A 19,128-nucleotide genomic window follows, 5' to 3' on the forward strand; every position below is an offset into this window, starting at 1 on the left:
AGTATAGGAGACTAAAGAGTAGCCCCACATCTTCATGTGGATCTACAAGTATTGCAAGTAAAGACAAAGGAAAGAAAAAAGTGTTGTATGGTAATGATGTATCTACTAATCATTTGGGATTTAGTGGTTTAGAGAGTTTAGATTATGAGCTTAATATTTCTTCAGTTAGAAAATAAGGTATACAAAGAGTATATGATAATGTAAATGCTCCATAAACTAATATAGTGGTACGCAAGTCTAGTAGGGTCAGATACCCTGTTAAAAGATTTGGTTTTCAATGGTCATGTTCATTATTGAGATGTCGCAATGGATTAGGAGATGGCTGCATTAGAAGCCATTAACACTTGGGATTTCATACCCTTGCCTAAGGACAAGAAAACTATTGACTCTAAGTGGATTCACAAAATCAAGCACAATGCAGATGGTTTGGTTAGTAGATATAAAACTAGACTAGTTACAAAAGGCTATGTGCAAACATATGGTATAGATTATAAAGAGACATTCAGTCCAGTTGCTAGGATGACAATTATTAATAGATGTATGATTGCTTTGATAACAACCAAAGGTTAGAATTTGCAAGAAATGAATATCAAGAATACCTTCTTACATGGTGAATTGCAAGAAGCGATGTATATGGAGCATCCAGTAAGTTATGATAATTTAGGGCATCCCACATATATATGCAAGTTAAAGAAAGTGCTTTATGGGCTAAAGCAAGTACTTAAAGCATGATGTGACAAGATTGGAGAGTATCTTGTCAACATTGGCTTTTACGTTTCTGATACTGACTTCTCACTTTATGTGAGTAAGGAAGATACAAACTTGGTCATCATAGTCATCTATGTGGATAGCTTGATTATCACAAGTGATAGTGACAGTGAGATTATTGAAGTTGAGTTTTAAAAAAAAAAGTTTCAGATTTAGGATTTAGATGAATTGAGGTACTTTCTTAGTATTGAGTTGATTAGATGTGATGATGGTATTTGGCTATCCCAGAGGTAATATGGCTTAGATATGTTATCCAATTATGGTATGACAGCGTAGAAACATCTTTCAACGCCATTAGAGTGAAATATAAAGTTGAGTGTTGATGTTGAAAATGAGATAGAAAACCCTACTATATTGAGTAGAATAGTAGGAAGTTAGATTTACATATCACAAGGCCAATGTTGTTTCCCTTATCAGTTAGTTTATGTAGATGCCTAGAAAGCCACATTTGGATGCAGTTAAATACATATTGAGGTATGTGAAATCCACTGTATACTATGGACTTTCTTATGAGGCAACTAAGAATGTACATGTGTTTGAATACATAGATCCAGAGTGGATTGATAGCATATCAAATAGAAGATCTACTAGCAGATTCATGTTTTCCCTTGGTAGTACAACATTGACATGGAGCAGTAAAAAGCAACCTACAGTTGTTTTATCACGTATAAAGGCCAAGTATAAAGATGTTATGATAGTATGTGATCTAATATGGCTGAAAAAGTTATTGGGTGAATTGGATATACAAGGAGATGGTCCATTTGTCATTCACTATGACAACATGAGCAACATACAACTAGCTAGGAACCCAATATACTATACTAGGATAAAACACATTGACTTACACTACCGATTTGTGAGAGAGAAGATACTTACAAAACAAATTGACTTGGTATACACCCACACGTACGATCAAATGGTTCACATTTTCACGAAGGCAATGGATATAGAGTAGCTTCAAAAGTTTCGAAGCTTACTGAGAGCTACAAGGATACAATTAAGCTTCAAGGGAAGTATTGAGATGGCAAGCTCAACACATGCGAACATTAACAATGGACCGCTAGTTAGATAGATCAATATATCTCTACTTAGTATGTCATTGGTCATTATGATCCTCACATGGTCACTGATCTATCACTTATTATATTTAGCTTATTGCACCTACCTACATTTGATATAGTTATCATGGCAATTGAATAGTATAGTCAATTATGCATTATTTGACGTAGTAGGCCACTTTCCTTTATGTTGTCTCTTTTTCTTTTATGTATATTGTATTATGTGTGGAAGAAAAAAAATAACTAGCAAAAAAACGTTTTGGCCTCCATCTCTCTTCTCGTGTTCTTGAGTGAGCTTCCTCTTATGCGTAGCATGTGTTTGGCACAACAGCTCTCAAGCAAATCTCCCCACCACGCAATTCTTGACATGTGCCAGTATGGCAAACTGCATGAAGTCCTAGCTAAATCTAGAAAAATACAGAATAAACAAAGTGAATCCCAAACAAAGTAATACCATGGAAGCTCACCTCTAGGTTTTGTCGAGGATTTGTCTTCATCATTAAATAAAACTAATGTTTTCTCAGATTGCTCCGTAAAGCGACTATCCTTGCTTGCGCCAATGGTTGGGATCCATCTCTCCTCCGCCACAGACCGCACTTGTCTTGTTGATACTGTGAGAGAATTTTGTCCTCATGTTTCACTTCGTCATTGGGGGCTTCACTAGATGCAAAGCACCGAGAAGCGAGTTTGAGCGGCACAACAAAGAACCCCAAGGGTTGTGTTGAGAGCTCATGTTGTATCTGACAATGAGCTTTAGCACGTCTTCTATGCCCCATCCATTGAATGATGGCGAGATTCATTTGCGAGATAAGGACATTTCTCATTGGCTCAAACTCTAGTCTACTTGACTAAACTCCATCCATACATCATAATGACACCATAAACGTACATCACGGCTTGACGTCATTTGGACCGACAATGTGCTTAAAATTCTATACAATTTCAACTTTTCTTATCTATGGATTTCCCTCCAAAATCCAAATTAAGAATTAATGAAAGCACCAACCGGACACAAACAAAACTAGTCCTTTTATTCTACCACGAAATTGTGCTTTTACCCACCCAAGGCTAATTTTCTCTTGGATTACAATTTTTTTCCCCAATTGTGTACTTTATAAATTGCATGGTACTGTCTCTCTCAATTTCTTACACGGACAAAAATTAATCTCAAAACTCCTCCAATGATATTGTCTACTATTAGGAGCTAATTGGTAGTACAACAAACAATGTAAAAGAGGGAGCAACTAAGAAAAGAGGACATAATGAACCTAATATCCTTCATTTAGATAAGCTTTAGTCTACAATCACATGGAGGTCATACAAGACGATCTATACTTGAAGGCCATCCGTATTGTCACACAGCCAATGTCTAATTGTGCCGAAGACCTAAAAGTGAAGCTATACTTAGCCACACCTACTCTTCTACATGACTTTGGCCGAGAAATCAAGACACATAGTTATGAGCAAGAAGACTTGGTGAAACACCTTAAATCTTCAAGTTAAGGCAACCACAAGTTGAAGGAGATGAAAATTTAGATACCTACATCTTCACATAACCCCCTATATCTAGCATCCAACCCACACAATGGGGCAAAGTTTCTCAAGTCCCCTTGAAACTCCCATGAATGGCATTTCCTCTGCTAGTGTTTGACAACCCATAGGGAATAGAACCACCTTGGAAGGACAAGACGAAGAGTCATAGTCACACATTGAGGGAGAACCTCATACAACATAAGAGGAAATAAAGACATCTACATAATGCTCAAGAATAGTAGTATGACAAAATGATAAAAATCATTAGAGCTCAAATACAAAGGTGCATGAGGCCCTACTATTTATTTATCGTGGATAAGAGATCACAAGGAAGACTTTGGAGGAGTCATGCAAAAGACACGATAAACATAAATCAAATATGCTTGTGGTGTAACTTCAATGTCTCAACAAAACTAAGCCTCAAGAGGATCAACTCTATGTACACCATTAACTCTCTCATCAAGACTTCTATCCACACATTAAAAAATAGCGGAACCAATGAGAGAGAAAGGCTTTTGGTGCAGCATGCAAACCTCTTTGGCATTAGAAAAGCTGGTCTGAGTATGAAGTCCTAGGATGCATGAAAACTGGAACCAAAGTGGCGCAACACTATCGTGAAGATAGATGAGCAAAGCCTGGTTTAGCTTTGTTCAACTTCATAGTAGCAAAGGGCTTATATGTACCATGACACAATTCCAATAGACCCAAAATAGCATGCAAGGTATCAATTCACAAAAATCTCCCATGTACATGCAAAAGAACAAGGATATATTTACTTATATCAATTGTGAGATTTAGCAATTTTTTGCTCCAAAACCTCAATCACCTAGATATTACCTTCATGTTACATGGACTTCCTTGAGACTTCTAATTAAGCTAACCAAATAGAAAGCTTACACTTTACAACGAGATGCTTCCAAGACGGTTTGATGTCACAATGGCACAATCCTACTCAATGAATTACCCTTGCCATCATATCATTTGTAGATGTTAAAAGAGATCGGTACCCAACAAGTTTGCTCAATATTTTCACCTATTTCGTCCATGGTTTGTTATCCCTCTACAAGAGTTAATTCACGTCTATCCACTAGCATCAAAAAAGTAAAGATGGTATACCACTAACATTGAATGAGAGGACCTTGACCATAAAAGCAACGTTGGCATACTACTAACATTGAATGCGGACACCCCCGACCATTCTCTCCATTACCTTACTCTTATCATTCGCAAAAATTAAAGCACAATATCTAGGTGTCCCTTGTTCGTTGAAGCCAATGCTATTGCAAAATAAGAAAGAATGAAGATAAATTGAGACAACCAAAAATGGAGTAGCTTCACATGAAAAACAAACATAACTCTCAAAATATGCATCTCATCTTAAACCATTCGTGAGAACCAAGCATGAAAGTTGTTTTTGGAACAATCCTTATTACTTATCATACAAATGCACACAATGCATCAAGATAACATGTTAAGTGAGCCACATCTTATTACATAGAACATTAACAAGATGATTTCATCAAGTATATTAAAGGTAAATATAGATTGAATATTCATACCATTTGTCATAATGCATGCATTGATATTGACACTGAATGTGATAATACAGTATACACTACATGCATCAATAGAAGGTTCATTGAGACAAACATTTTTCTTTAGAAAGTATATTCCAAATAAGACAAAATGTACACCTACAAGCATGCAAGTAGACAACAAAGAAAGTCATGGACAACAAAGCAATATAAAATCAACATGGAGAGTTAATCCTATGTTTTTGTCTTAATGTGTGCATGCGTACATGCATGTGTGAAGTAAAAATTTATGCGGCCATGCTAACAAAATCCACTAGCGTATACACACACACACACATCTCTCTCTCTCTCTCTCTCTCTCTCTCTCTCTCTCTCTCATAAAAGGTAATTGTGTTAATTACAAAAAAGTATAAACAAGTTACAAGACTTTAAGGCATCATGCATAAAATCTAAGACATCAAAGTCAAGGTACAAAGGAAATAGAGTGACTAAAGGAGGGTAGAAGAAACTACGATGTGCCACGGAAGCAAATCGTGTCTAGGGAGAATATCTATTAAGTCAATGAAGTCCAATTGTCAATGGAGTCCTTTCACGCAAGCTATATGACCGCACGCCTAATGAAGCATCAAAGATGAATGCATTCCTCATGGTCCATATGTGCCAACCACCCCAAAAGCGTAAGGAAAGAGCACTTTCATATTAATCTACATAAGGTCCACAAACTTAGGATGCCCAAAAACCCAATCCTTTGAAAGCATCAATGGCCCAACCACTTAAAACCACATTGCCGATAGTAACCAAACCTTCCATGCCACTGAGCAAGAAAGGTATCTTTGGTGTGTGGGTGTGTGTGTTGGGTTACATCTGACAAAGTAGCAACTATTGAAAATCCTTTGCTTGGAGAGTGCAAAGATAGGACGAAGCGCACCAATCAATATTCACCAAAGGAAGGCCTTGGATTAGAAAGACATTTTGTTAAGCCAGCATGTCATTACCACTCTTCAAATTTCATTGCTTTGTTTAGCATTTGATTAAAAGTTAATCAAATGTGCAAATGTGACTTACATATACGAGGTGCAAATTAATTACTCGGCATTGTGGGACCCAAGGTCGCAAGATATCAATTGGCGCTAGAGGCAAAAGTTGTAATAAGTTATACTTGACAAGTACTAGGTGATATTTGATGTTAGCTTTGGGCCTCGGCCAATTTATTAGCTACTAATGTCAATGGGGACATTAGAGACGACATTAATTAATCGCTCGAAAATGTAACACCACCACCTTGGGACAAAGGCTTGTCCTTACAACCTACATAGGTGCATAGGGCATTTTGTGTATCCAATGTTCTGAACATCGTTTGACTTTTTGCCCTTTCTTGATTGCACCTCTTACCAACCATGGACACCAGTAGTGAGGGGTGAAAGCGATTGTTTGCCCTTGCCCAAATTTCCCTCTACAGCAGCTGGGCATCTATATGCATATACAAGACCGCGTCATCTTATTGTACAACAAAAGCTTCATTTGTCTATATTGTCTCTTCGTTTGCGTTAAGTACATTATGCCAAAAAGTGATCCAATTTTTTGCAATTGAAGCAATGTCCCACAAAGGCTCCCCATTTGAGACGGAAATGCAAAGTGTGCAAACCAAGGGAATTCACCCATAGCCAAGTGGGACACTTGCGAGAGGTATTCCAAAGCATGCATGTTATTAATCTATTGATGGCTCAAGTACGTGGGGGTGCCAATACTTTGCTTGCCAATCCTAGTCAAGCATCAAGCAGAAGGGGCCAATACATGGTTGGGCAACTCTCCACTCCACCCAAACCAAACATTCTTGATTTAGCAATTCTGTGTTAAGTCTGCCATGCGCCACCATGGGACAACATGCATCAATTTGTGATCATAAAACAATGCCAGCTAAGTTAAAAGCACCTCACACAAGTGAGGGGATCGGAGCAAGACCTAATAAAATCCCCTTCAGGCCAGAAAGATGTACTCTACATAGTCCTCTTGCACAACACTCATCAACCATGATCATACCCAAGACATTGTAGGAATCCTGGCAGTGAAGAACACAAGGTCACTTTTTCATGGAAGGAGAACGAACACACCATCTTTTTTGTATCCACAATATAACAATCACATCACTCTCTTCAAAGTTACTACAATTATCATGATTATGTTGCACAATACTCCTCAAGCAATGTGTTGGAAAATTCCAAAAGATACTCCCAATCCAAGTCCTCGGAGTCATCCGACTACCCCGCTACTTGAGCATAGGACAAAGTGCAACCCATCTTTGAAGCACAATGGCAATGTTCGCAATTCCCCACAAGGCAATGCATTTGTCCGTTCCATTGGAGAGGCCCCAACACACTTGGAACACTTGACAAGGGACTCAAGCATGTTCCATGTTAGAATTCGGGGTCATTTCATCCGCATCCATCTCCGACTGCAAGGCGTCTACCACTGCATCATTGAAGACATCCACACAGAGATCTTGCATGCTGATAGACAGTCAGCAAGCAGATATTATGCATGCTAGCTGTCTGTGCCTGTCAATTGTTACAAAAGCGATCCACTACAGGTAGGATTTTACTATAGAGCAGTGCCTCTGCAGGTTTAAATGAAAACAGGTCTCTCTCTGCATCCTCTCTGCCTCTTCTTCTTTCTTTGTATCTCCTTCTTAGACTGTTACTGCAGGGTGCAGATCCCTGCTATCACACTAGTCAAATCACAGGTGTTCATGTGACTGCACTATTGCTCGGATGTGATTGTTGTTTACAGTCTGAACATGCAATATTTGCAGTTCAGGAGAGTCCCACAGGTCTGCCACGACACTAGAGGACTGACACAAATGCAAATCTCTTGCACCACAGGACTGTCACAACACCACAGAACTGTTGCAATTGCAGTACTGAACTGACACGACCTATTTGGCTCGCACAACAATCACTCAATTGTCCCTCTATCAACAAAGTCGTCTGATGCAGTTGATTTGTCCCCCCTCAGTAGAATCGTCATGGAAAATTCACTACAATGTTGTGGCAGGTCTGAAGGTCCAATGACAGCACAGGTGATACTCCAGTCACAGCAAGCAGCACATGCAAGGCTGTAGGCCCCATAAACAGGGTTGGAATACATGAAACACACCCCAAAACAAGACAATCAGGCAGTGCGCGCCTCTCCACAGGCTATGCACAGTGCAAGCCTGTAGCCCTCCCTCCCTGTCCCCCCCTTCCTCTCTCTCTCTCTCTCTCTCTCTCTCTCTCTCTCTCTCTCAACCACCCCCTGCTTGCGTTACCTGATGTGACACGTTGCGCCAACTCCCAATGTTGACCGTGATCCTTGTCAACGGACAGGAAGCGGTGAACCCGCCTGCCATGTTACGCCTGAAGCATCCATAAGATCAGCAACTCGCAAGCACCCCATCAGTTTGTGGTAGTCCCTGCCTGCTCCTGGCAATCCCCTCCAGTTCCCTTCCCCCTGGATCTTGCCCCTGGCACCTTCATTTCTGTCCCCTGCGCCCTGTCAGCTGCTAGCTTCCTGCTCCCCTATCCTGCACCTATTTGACAGCAACATGGCTGATTGACCTGAGCGCTCCTTTCAAGCACCAACCTGTCATAATGGCAAAGGTGCAGATAGAGCTATTAATCACCAATGCCATCAACAAAATTAAAAGAGAATATGACAATGGATTGACCACAGTTAACAGGAAACTGAGTGACCACATCAAAAAACTTGAGCTGAAAATTGAGGCCCAAGATGAAGAAATCAAACTACTCAAACAAGAGCTAGCGAAAACACAACTCAATCGTAGATTGGAAGAGAGAGAAATTCAACCAGACATGGTTGAGAAGATTGCTTGAATTAAAGAGGAAATGCAGCGTCTCCAAAAAAAGGAAGAGGAGACCACCAAAGAAGCTGTATCTTGGGTTGAAATGCTCAAGAAGACTCAAAGACAAGTAGAGAAAATGGAACAATGGATTGAAGTAGCAAAGAAAGGGAAACAGCTAACACATGCATCCCCTACAACCATAATTAATGACACACTAGAGGAGGAACAAAGGCAGAAAGTGAGAGCACTGCATGTTTAGGTAACACAGCTGAAAATGCTTGAGAAGGTGGAAGAGGACACCAAGGAGCTATATGCATTGATGAATCAAGAAGGACCTGCACACCTCAGCTTGGAGAGTGGGCAAGAAGCGCACTGAAGGGGAGATTTCAAAGGAGAGTGCTCTCATTCTTCGCTTCCCTACCATGGAGGCTAGGAAGACTCTCGCTCAACATAACACATTGAAAGGTACAGATGTGTTTCTAGGGGATGATCTCACACCAACCCAATTTGCCCACATGAGGGAATATATACCAAGAATCAGCTAGGGAGGAAGGCAAGCTAGCCTTCTACTCTACAGAGGAAAAGTGGTGGTCATGGAGAGAGTGCAAAACGTATGGAACCAGCCTTGTAGTAGCAGCATGGAATTGTAATAGAGCCCCAAGACTAGATGTGGGGTCATTTAAAGAGACATTCAATGGAAGAGACATAGTTTTTTACTCAGCGACACATCAAGGACCACATAATACACTCCCACGGGTGACAAGCTATAGATGGGAATCACCAACCAGAAAAAAGACATGCACAAACAAGAGTAGCAAGGGGTCAAATGATCCACGTGGTTCGTAGAGATGAGCAATCTAGATATATGTGGGTGAGAATACAAGGTGAGGAGTGCACTTTATACATCGCCATATGCTATTTCCCTCCTATGGCATCTCACTCCGCCCCACCCAAGGGGCAATCACCATATGTAGCCCTAGATGAGGATATTGGGGAGATCTCAAGGGAGGGAGATGTCATCCTATTAGGAGACTTCAATGCCACAACAGCCTTCCATCAAGTATCTTTCTTCAATACATCTAAAGAGATATTACAAGAGCAAGACATGGCAGAATTACAAATCGAAAGGATGAGATATATTGTGGGTGGGTACAGCACATGGACTAGCTATCCTTAATGGCCTAGCTAGATACCCCCCATCAAGCTCCTTCACATGTTACTCCCATCTACATAGTGCTAGCACAATAGGCTATGTACTTGCTCCACCGATGCTTATGCCCTATATCTAGGATCTCTCAATCTCACCAGATCTCCTCAGAGTAGTAGTGGATCATGGTTACCTTTCCCTATGGATTTGCAATTTACTTATGAACAAACCTAGCTTACAGCCCACCAACATTTGCCGTACTTCTTCTCTAAAGAGACAAAGGATATATAGGAGGTAGAGCTCATCAGAATACTAGAGGGTGCGATTTATAGAGAGAAGACTCCGTGAGGCCATTGGCAGACTTAGCAAAGGTAAGGCACACGACCATGATGGATTAGTAGTCAAGCCTTGATTCATGCTAGAGATTTGGTGGCAGAGTTTCTAGCTTACATGTTTAACAAAGCAATGCGTGAGGGCCTCCCAATGAGCTAGAGCACAAACACCATTGTACTTATCCTCAAGTTAGGAGATCCCACTTTACCCAGTAACTATTGGACTATTATGGTTGGACGCACATTGGCTAAAACTACATGCCTCCATCCTTAAGGAGTTGAGCAGGTGGGTAGAGATGTGGGGCTCAAAGCATAGGGACATGTTGGCATAGGAAGAGGCTACTCTACATTAGATCACATTCACACTCAGAGCGATCATTGAGGAGGGTAGGGCTAACGGCCAACAGATCTATTGTTGTTTTGTGGATTTCCGCAAAGCCTTTGCCATAGTGCCGAGAGATAGATTGATACACGAACTACATGCTATGGGAGTACCCAAGGAGCTTAGTTGGAGGATCCTAGAACTATATGAGAGAGCTATTGGTAGCAAAGTACGAACACCTGAGGGCCTTTCAGCTCTTGTTCACTCCACCATTGGATGAAGCAAGGACGCCCCCTTTCTCCTTCATTGTTTGGTCTTTAAATCGATGAGATTGCTAACTACATATCCCAGGGGAGAGATAGAGGAGCTCCACTAGCTCGCACTTCAATACTCTCCTCTTATACACAGATGAGATTGTACTGTTAGTTGATTCTCCAAAGGGACTACAAAGACACCTAGATGCACTACACTCTCATGCAATAAATAGTGGGTTCTCACTGAACCTCAATAACACCAAGATGATGGTGTTTAACAATACAGCACAGTGGATTAGGAGCTCAGCACCTAAACTCACATATGGACAAGCGTTGGAGTATGCGGATTCATATACATACATTGAAGTATTCATAAGTTCCACTTTCTCTGAGAGGGGCAACAGATACTAGATTGACTTCAAGATATGCAACATTGGCTAGCTTGGAGAGGATGTGCTCATAGGTACAATTTCAGGAACCCCGTACCAAGATGTGGCCCTTTGATACACTGGTCATGTCCACATTACTACACGGAGTACAGGAATGAGGCCCCCATCCAGATCATCACAGCCAATCAGGTCACACATATGATAGTTGGAGGTCAATGGAGAGACCCCTTGCATCCATGATTTCCAGGATGATCTAATGTAAGGCCTTGGTACCACATAAGATCGTCAGAGTTGAGCTAGCAACTACACCACTTGTAGTGGAGACCCTCACACAATTAGTCATATGCGTACACAAATTATGGGATCTACCTAGACATAGATATGCATCATTCACTCTTCAGTCCTCTCAACAGGTTGCCAAGGAGGGTGACACTTCATGTTCATATGCATAGATGTCAGCTTGGTTTGAGTTACATGGCTTTAGCATGGACAAGCTAACCCCCCTTTCAATACTCCCTTGATGCAGCATCACTTACCTTGAGCAACCCAAAGATTGGTAGGATTATCAAGATGGATCTCACCCAGCTAGATGTGAGGACATGATTGGCACCAAAACAAGAGATAGGGACAAAGATGACTTTCTATAGAGAGCATCTTCTCCAAACCAAAAATGATGGATTTATTGTTCGCCCAAGATATATGGACACCCACCTCTCACATGGGATTAGATATGGTATTGAGCAATCGCATACTTCTTCACACCGGTTAGAGATTGAGAGTGGTACCACCAGAAGAGGACATGCCAAATATGTCAGCTAGAGCCAAAGATAGAGGAGCAATATATTTCCCGATGCCCACCATACTATGAGATCCGAGGCCACTTCCACTACCTCTTCAAAGATGGATTTGGGCCTTGGTCTCTTCCTCTTGGAGATACGTCGGCTATGAGACTTGCTTCTCAAGAATACAGTACCTTCTAGACAGCAAGGCCCCACTCAAAGGCAACTTAAAGATTCTTCACAAGAGAGACCCAACAGGTTTCAGCACAACTACAACCCCAGCCTTTTATGCATACACGAGGGGTATTGATTGATCGACCCATCCAGCTTGGCCAATCCACATGTCCAAGACCCCAATACAAGCCTCAATGACACTTCCACAAACTAATATAGGAGATTATTGCCCATGCTAGAGCCAAGCCTTCTACATCCCCATGTTTGTAAGTACATCATCAAACACAAACTAAGTTCCATGCCCATCATGTCACACTGCTGCCCCCCGCCCCGACTACTCGCGCCTGTCCGACCGCTTGCCTGCCCCGACTGCTCGTGCCCGTTAGATTGCTCGCCCACCCCGACTAATCACCCCTACCCCGACTGCTCACACCCGCCCCGTCTGCCCACGGCCATTGCGCATCCTCCCCCCACCCGTCGTCCAAGGACGCACTGCCCCCTCCCATCTCCCTCCCTTGAGGCGCCCCTTGAGGCGCTGCCATTTTCCCTGTGATGTCCCCCCCCCCCCAAGCGCTTTGCCTCCACCCCTCAATCCTGGCTCCGTCCGGCAAACCCACCACTCCCTGTGCGGTGCCTATCATAACCCGACCATCCGTGGCATCCAACACCTCCCCCACAGCTAAAAACAGCAGCTCCCCTCCCCCTCACCCTCCAGTTTCTCCCTCCATCTACAACAACTTTCCCCCCTCAGGTAGCACCGCAACGTGATTGGTAGTTTTTCAGAAGGGACGTGTAATGAAAAACTCTCGTCAGACGCCAACGCATTCAACGAGTACCCCCCAATCAAACACCTTGCACGTCGTCCTCTCTCAGGAGCAGCTCTGAGCCGTCCAGGCTACATAGCTGGAGCTAAAGAAAACAGCAATCTATGGTCAAGTAATAGGGCATTCCCCAGCCAGGGCACAGCTTTGGGACTGGCTCCACTCCATGCTGCACATCGGCACAATGCCAATCGTGGAGGCAGTTCTAATTGGCCAAGGGATCTTCATGGTTCGGCTCAACTCAGCAGACGCAGTTCGTGAGTTACTAGGCTGTTCACCCTATGTGTCCACGAAAGGGATCATATACATGGTCCCTTGGCACAGTGGCTTCACACTGGAGGCATTTGCACTCCACAATAGGTTTCTTCGGCACCCGGTCACCCTTCTCTATCCTGGCCTGGTGATAAAGTACCACCAATTGGTGGAAGACTTTGGATGGCTCTTCGGCACTATCCTTCCCGTGTCTTTCGCAAATGCAGTGACAACCGCACAAGTCCCAAAGGTACGGGTGGCAATGAAAGAGGTCAAGAATATCCCACAGTTCCTAGAGATTGAGGCACATGCACACTCCTTTAGGCAAACAGGATTGCCTGCACTGCCATGACTTTGGGCACTAGGCAGCAGAGTCCATGCACTTCAGTGCTAGGGCGGCTCTGCCGACAGGCCCAGAGGTGGATGCAGACAGCTTCACACGAGTACAAAGATGACAAAGAGACAAACGACAGGGGGGCACAGGAAGCTCCTTGGACACAGCCACAGCAGGGAGCTGGAGACCGAGCGTCCCCCCTTGACAAAGCACCACGTGACCCCCTCCCCTCGCCCTACCCGATAGGTCCACAGATCTTCACATCCACCCTCCAAAAAGACGTCACAGGCCGCCTCACCCGAGGGCCCACAACCCCCACCCCCTCCCCCTCCCCCTCCCCCCCCCTCCACGACTCCTCCTCCGACCCCAACCTACACCCCCCTTGTCAAAAGATGACGTACCAGCGAGACAGCAGGGTTTGAAGGAAGGAAGATGGAGTGAACTCGACAAACATGGAGAAGAGAAGAGAAGAGAAGAGAGAAGAAACTCTAATGAATGGAATGATGAAGATCTGAATCATGGAGTGAATGTGATACAAGGAAACAAGGGTGTCATAGCACAAGGAAGATGATGAAAACAGCCACAAACCAAGAACCGCAATGTCCTCTTGAAGGGGTGTCAGGATAGTGGAGAGGCTGGAGAGAAGAGATGACGAACTGAATGAATCAGTCGTAGTGAATGAATCAGAGAGTGGCCTGTAAATAGGCATAGTCAGTCTAGGATGGCGCCCCTTTTTGGGGGTTGCAAACCCTAAATGCAAAAACGCAAAAACACGAACTGTGGGTGAAGAATAAAGGGTTTCTCAACACCCCCTCTCAAGCCCAAAAAGAAAAACAAGAGAAGAGTGAGGTGGAGATGCAATGCTACATGCTGAAGAATGCTCTTCCGGCACGTGCCACTTGGACAGTGTCCCTCGTGGGGAAATTGTTCACTTACCCAACTGACCTGATACAAAGATGATGAAAGCATGCAATGCATAGAAGGAATGTCGAACTTTGTGCGGTGCCGAGAACCATAAGGATATGCTCGTACTCGATCTCGGGAGATGGCTTCATGCTGACCAAGGGACGAATGCAAGAAAAAGAAGAGGAAGAAGATGTAGAGGATCCCTAAGATCCAAGATTTCCACCGGAAAGGAAACCTGCAGGAAAGACCAGTAGACAGAGTGAACTAGAGAACCCAAAACACAACCTTGGGAGAGAAGCCACTAGCTCCGTGCATCCATGCTGGAAGGAATACGAAGGCCTTGTCACCAAGTCGCAGCTGAACCTTCGAGATCTCGATCTAGGTGGTACCTGAAGATCCTGGGAATTAGTAGAAGAGATGACCGGTTGAAGACAGCCACCCCAAGAGAGTAAAGAATGGGTGAAGAACTTCATGTGGAGTAGGCTCCCTCTCTGAGGTGGGAGGTGTAGGGGCCCCTGCTAAAGTCGAAGAAGAAGTAGATGCCCCCTTTGAGGACAAAGAAATAACATCCTCCTCTGAATCCCCCTCTCAAGTAGATAGGGAATCCAAAAACTCATGGATCACAGACTCCAAAATGTATGATAACGAAGGAAATGCAGCCCATTGTGCTCAAGAAGATATTTGGGGTGCTGAAGAGCTCCCAGAGATAGCCTCTCGAACCTGAGTAGTCGCGGGTGGGACTCAGAATGAGCAAGAGGTGGGCAACAATCGTTGTCTCTCAGTGGAGCGGACTAGGTAGCCAAAGAAGAGAAAGGAGTTGAGCAGCCACTGTCTCTTAAAGGAGCAGACTGACGAGGAGACGATATAAAACAATCATTGTCTCTCGATGGAGTGGACTGCAAAGCCGTAGGTCGTGGAAGCCATTGTATCTAAAAATAAGTGGGAGAAGACTGTTGTTGGCATTGCGACGATCTCCAGGAGGTCGTAGTGCCAATCAATCCTCCATGTGCTCGAAAGGACTTAGTGCACATCGGATGCATCTTATTGCCTTGAGCATAGTACTCTGATAGCGAATGCAGAACAATCTCTGTGGCCCAGAAAGGAGAGGTGGCACAAGGAGTGCCTAGTGGAAGAAGGAGTGGGGAGCAAAGGTCGAAGTCGACAAGCATCGGTAGTGTGTCCAGTGATGCCACAGTAGGAGCACCGAGTAGTCTGGTCATCTGTTGGTAAAGAAGCCATGGATACCAATGTGTCTTACTGAAGAAGGATGAGGTCAACCACCATGAACCACGAACCGCAATGTCCACCTCAAGGGGTGTGAGGGCAATGTGAAGCACCAACCGCAATGTCTGCCTTAAGGGGTGGAAGGGTAGTGGAAGGGCCAGAAGTGAGCTGCCAATGGGAAAAGGATGTAACCAGCAGTAAGAGACTGCAACCAGTAGAGAAAGTGAGGAGAGAGAAATACTAAAAACGCAGGCAGCAGGACTGTGATGATGTAGCAGGCTATATGGCAGCAGGTCTGCACAGGAACAGCAGTCGTCTGGCTGGAATTAGATCTAAACTGCGTGAAGAGGATTGGAAATCGGGCGCCAACTGATGGAGACAGCAATCAACAACTTCGGCTAAGATGTCCTCTACGAAGGGGGTGTGGGTAGCAGGCTGAAACACCTAAAATCTGCAAAAATGAGATTTTGATGCAGCGGAAGAAGAAGAGAAGTGGATGCCGAACCCGCCACTGGTCTTTGCCTTCATTAGAGTGGAGGATCTTCGCTACTAGGTGACCAGATCGAGCTCTGATACCATGTCAAAAGATGACATACCAGCGAGATAGTAGGGTTTGTGGGAAGGAACACAAAGTGAACTCGGCAAACATAGAGAAGAGAAGAGAAGAGAAAAGAAACTTTGATGAATGGAATGATGAAGATTTGAATCATGGAGTGAATGTGATACAAGGGAACAAGGGTGCCGTAGCACAAGGAAGATGATCAAGACAACCACGAACCACGAACCGCAATGTCCTCCTAAAGGGGTGTGAGGGTAGTGGAGAGGCTGGAGAGAAAAGGTGATGAACTAAATGAATCAACCATAGTGAATGAATGAGAGAGTGGCCTATAAATAGGCATAGTCAGTCTAGGATGGCGTCTCTTTTTGGGGCTGCAAACCCTAAATGCAAAACGCAGAAACGCAAAAAACGCAAACTGCGGGTGAAGGGTTTCTCAACACCCCTCCCCCAAAGATACTGGATCCCCCCCCCCACACCCGGTGGGTGCATCCGAACCCCCTACCGTCTCTCAATCCTCACCCCCGCCGCCCCACCCCACCCCCGATCCCCACCTAATGTACAAGTGACCCCTTCCCCACCCATCCCCGCCCCTCCCACAAGAGATAAGGAGCCCTAGACATCGACATCCTCCATCCATCGGCTATCTAGCCCCCCCTCCCTCCCTCACACAGCTACCAATTCATCTATCCATGCCGCATGCCACACTTACCCAAGACAGACGCAACTGCTACCATAGGAGTTTTTTCGCAATGGGCTGTGGTCCTATTTAAGAGTTGTGAAGCGCGGAGTTTTCCCACTACCCTTAGAGGTGGGAATCTTCGTGGTACGCATGGCTAGGAGCGGCAAGGTCCATCTATTAGCACCACCAGATGGACCAAACTATGCCTTCTTCTGTCAGACCTCCCACACAAGAGGCTGGACGACGACTCAGGTAGAGGAGGATGTGAAGAGCTAGGTGGCAGACCGCGTTTCCCAGTGAATGGAAGAAGGTGGACTGTCACTTTTCTCCCAGCAGTGGCTGGGTTGCATAATGGATATCAACTCGTGGGTAGGGGTTGAGGTCCTCATCTGAGCATTATCTTTCACATCCCCCCACAATGGAGAGTGCCAGTAGACATAGTTGTTTTCAGACGCGTCTGAAATGAATTTCAGACGTCTGTAAATATCTGAAAAACAGACATCTGAAAACCCCATAGCAGACTTGACGTTTTTTTTAATTAAAAAATGTTGACGACTTTACACAAAAGCATACAGAATGTGGTCGCCTTTATCTGCCGACTCTTTCCCTGGATCCAGGCAGTCTGAAACACACACTCCTATGGAATCGTGCATGAAGGATGGATAACAGTGATAGAGAGGTACACAAAATATGATGTGGATATGCAAGCTGTTCTATGTGATGAGCTTGACATGTACAAGTCGGAATCAGGTGCATTTTCTCAGCCACTTGCAAGAGATGAGAAAATAATGCATCAGGGTGTGAAATGGTGGGAGACATTTGGCCCATACGTACCTAGATTGCAGCAATTGGCTTTAGGATACTCTCACAAGGATCTTGTGCCTCTCCTTGTGAGAGAAATTGGAGCACATTTTCATTGATTCAAACAAAGAGAAGGAATAAATTGCTTCCAAAATGTACTGAGCAGCTTGTATATATTCATACAAACCTTCATCTTATCAATAAAATTAAGGAATCACGCTATGAAAAGATTGAGGTTACATTGGACATGCTTAACAAGGAGAAGGATGATGATAGATTGCTTGCATTGCAGCAAATAGGAAAGGAAGAGGACATCATAGCCTCATTGCCAGTGCCACAAAGGGAGGCAAGCACTAGTGATGCTCTTGGCTCGAGTTCTCTTGGTCCACATCAGACGGAGGAGGATGATGATGATGACGACGACGATGATGATGATGATGATGATGATGATGATGATGAGCAAGAGGAGGAGGAGGAGGACTGCACTCTTGAGAATGATGAAGATGATGAGTAGATTAGTTGATGACAGATGAATCATGAATCATGATATATGATGCGACTCTATTATGCAGTTTTCAGTTTTACTTTTGGTTGTTCCCTTTCAGTTTTTAGTCTACTATGCAGTTGGCATTGGGCAACTTGGCTTGAATCTTGATGACAGATGTATCATGTATCATGTCAATTCCTTGAAAGTTGAATGATGAATCATGAATCCTTCTATATTGACTCAAACTCTGGAGTCTCAGTCTTCAAAGTTCAAGAGTTGTGCATTGTTCTTTTATTTTGAAATTAGCACATGTTTATCATATCTTAAAGTTGTGTATTTTTCTCATATTTTGTTAAGAATATGTTAAAAATTTAGGGTCACGTATGATTCAGGTCTAGGGTCTAAATCATACTCGTTTCATACTTTCATACGCGTTTGCGTTTGACGTTTGGTTCACGTATGGAAAAACTATGCCAGTAGATGTGATTGAGTGGCCCCTGGCACAAGCGGCCCGTTTCTGCCAATGTACCGAGTCTCACCTCTTAGCCTAGTTGATTAATCCCCTAGTGGTACCACCAGGCGCATCCATCACCTCCATGGTGACCGAGGGCTACCATGGGGGAATGGAGTTCACCATCCAAGCCAACAGCGAAGCGTATCCGCATGCCTCATAGCTCCTCTTCTTCGTCTACAGTTTCCACACAGAACATATCCTTGTTCGGTCAGTCACAAGTCTCCCCATGAGTTTACACCTTGCATCCTGGAATGTGAATAGCCTCCACTATAGTGGGAAATGTGGTTCCAAGGAGTTGATCGTTCGGCAAGAGCTGTAGCCTCCCCTTGCCAAACGGATCGACATCTTACTTCTATAGGAGCACAAGCTCACTCCCACCCAGGCTCAAAGGGTAGGGAAGGTACTCCCGAGCAGCTCGCACA

General features: G+C 44.0%; 1 pseudogene; it reads left to right on the forward strand.

The window, feature by feature from the left end:
• Window positions 1–318: 318 nt before the first annotated feature.
• LOC148008933 (uncharacterized) lies at window positions 319–18,219 on the forward strand (annotated as a pseudogene).
• Window positions 18,220–19,128: the final 909 nt, after the last annotated feature.

The sequence above is a fragment of the Lygodium microphyllum genome, unplaced genomic scaffold, assembly GCF_053477565.2.
Source record: "Lygodium microphyllum isolate KBCC unplaced genomic scaffold, Lygodium_microphyllum_v1.1.10 scaffold_44, whole genome shotgun sequence".
Lineage (NCBI taxonomy): Eukaryota > Viridiplantae > Streptophyta > Polypodiopsida > Schizaeales > Lygodiaceae > Lygodium > Lygodium microphyllum.